The 2,510-nt window shown below is 39.5% G+C and overlaps 1 long non-coding RNA gene across 1 annotated transcript; it reads right to left on the minus strand.

Moving 5' to 3' along the window:
• Positions 1-1,057: 1,057 nt before the first annotated feature.
• Positions 1,058-2,114, minus strand: LOC118344339. The gene is made up of 3 exons (XR_004798112.1): positions 1,877-2,114; positions 1,668-1,769; positions 1,058-1,092 (listed from the first exon to the last, which is right to left on the minus strand). It is a non-coding gene; the product is annotated as an uncharacterized LOC118344339 (long non-coding RNA).
• Positions 2,115-2,510: the final 396 nt, after the last annotated feature.

The following is a 2,510-nucleotide window of genomic DNA, read 5'->3' on the forward strand; positions in this document are numbered from 1 at the left end:
AAACTGATAAAGCCATAGGTCCTACTAAACCCATAATATAATTAAAACTCAAAGACATTAAAACTAAGACATCAGAAGTTCTTCTTCTAACCACATCTCCTTAGCTTAAACACGATCACCAATCTAATCCAGGTCCTCATTTGGACTCTCCACATCATCTGAAAAATATTATCAAGATAGGGGGGTGAGTTATCACAACTCAGTAAGCAGAAGTCATATGCTAGCGTGTAAACATGAGCATTTACAAACTTTAGCATGCAAAACAAAATATTTTCCAAAGTTATCATGCAGAACAGAACATACTTTCAAAAGTAACAGAGCGATGGTTTTAAGACAAGTAAAACCTATAGTGCTTTGGCATAACATAAACTGAGTATCATCATCAGATCAAAACAGAGCATCAAACAGAGCAGAGACCATGTTTCACCCCCGTGGTAGGGTTGTGCTAACCCCGGTGGCCAAACCAGGCAGAGACAGAGGTGAAATCTTTCCTTTATTCTTCTCGGAGCCCCGAGTGTGCACACAGGAAAGACCACAATAAAACCACTTTGTTTCCAAAGTGGGTGCACTCAGAGACAGAGAAGTTGGTACCAACCCAAACAGAGCAGAGCATAACAGAGCAGAGCAGAGCAAAGCAGAGACAGAGTCAGATACGAAAACCAGTACACCATGCCAAAGGTTTTCAGGTGTTATATCAAAATAATACAGAGTATCAAAATAGAATCAGACAGTTTACACACACTGAACACAAAAGCCAGAATATCTTTTCAAATAAATGCACAACTTTCATATTCTCAATATCGGTCATTTTTCAGATTTCAGAAATCACATGACAGAATTTAGCTCATGTCTACACAATGCATGTCAGAACATATTTTTCTCTTTCACACAGATTTCATGAATAATGCAGAATAGTGACCGAGGTTGATCTTTGTTTTCACAAGTTCTCAACACAACACAAATTATGCAAGTTTTCATAAAATCAACCTCAGTCTTATTAACTTGCATAAAACCCAGCATAGGAACCCCGCTTACCTGACTCCTGCAGCGTATTATCTATGACTTGAATACGGTTTCTATCCGTCTCGTCACCTATTCATAAAATAATATAAACTAAATATTAAAGTCTAACAATACAAAATTGGTCTTGAACAACTCAAGACCCAAACCCTAGACCATAATTCAGCGAGTTTAATCAAACTCAAATAGCCAAATAACAATCCGGACAGCCCACACTTCGACCCAAAATATTCTATACCAAACTCAGTATTGTCCAATACAAGCATCAAAACCAAAGTCAACTCAAATCCCAATAACTCACTTTTTCCAGCAGTTCACAATTTCAAACAATTACCACCAACTTAACCAAACAACACTTCACAAAGCACACTTCTTTCCATTCACAACTCCATAACAAAAAGTATAAACTAATACTTCTAAATATTTTCTCTACCACCAGTCCAACAATTCCACTACAATGTAACTTCAAATAATCCAAACCTAGGACAATACACCACAAGAAATTCATTATACCAAGAAATGCCCAAAGAGCCGCCCACTAAACTAAACTAAAATTGAAAACATTACCCACAAAAAATTCAATGAGAAAATGGAAGTGTAACTGTGTGTGATTGTGTGTGCAGGAAACAGAGGTAAGAAAAACTTACCCACGGCAACAAGAATTCCAGCAAAGGCTTCAACGATTACACGAGTGACAAACTCAAAAACCGACAAAACGTACACTCAAAACCCAGGGCAAGAAACAGAAACTGCAGAAAAGAAAGGATGAAACAAACCAAAAACAGGAAAAACAGCAGAAGGGTTACGCTACAGCAGAGGAGACTGAAAAACAAAAGTTTGAAGACGACATTCTTACCAGTCGGAAGATGGAGGCTGCGGAGCGATGCACGCCGTGTTGCAGAGGGAAAATCGAAACACAAAACTGGAGAGAAACTGTGATGCAGCAGACAGCACACGCACACCGGAAACCAGAAGCAGTGCAGAAGAAGAAAGAAAAAAAAAAAAACAAAGTGATGAGGTTTAGGGCAAGAGTTTCGGTAACAGCAACAGAAATCGATGAGGAGAAAAAAAAAATTGAAATGAAATGGAAGAGAAAAGAGTTAACGTGGGAGAGAGAGGGATGCGGAAGTATGTGAAACCGAAAATGGAAACTAAGTGCGCGAGAAAGAAGGAAGAAATGGAAACAGAGGAGGAACACTTACCTCCCAAAACGACGCCGTTCGGTGGTCCTACTAAGCACTAAAATGGCTGGGCCATTTTCACGCACGGTCCGGGCCACTTTGATGAAGAGACTGGGCCTTACATCCTCCTCCCCTTACAAGAATTCCGTCCTCGGAATTCGCTACAAGCTATAATAAATTCCTTCGAACAAGTGAGGATACTTTACCCGCATCTCTTCCTCGAATTCCCAAGATGCTTTATTGATAGCATGATTATTCCACAATACTTGCTCTTTCCTGTCCAGAATCCGTAATGGTTCCTCGGTGTAG

This window comes from Juglans regia, chromosome 13, assembly GCF_001411555.2.
Source record: "Juglans regia cultivar Chandler chromosome 13, Walnut 2.0, whole genome shotgun sequence".
Taxonomy (NCBI): domain Eukaryota; kingdom Viridiplantae; phylum Streptophyta; class Magnoliopsida; order Fagales; family Juglandaceae; genus Juglans; species Juglans regia.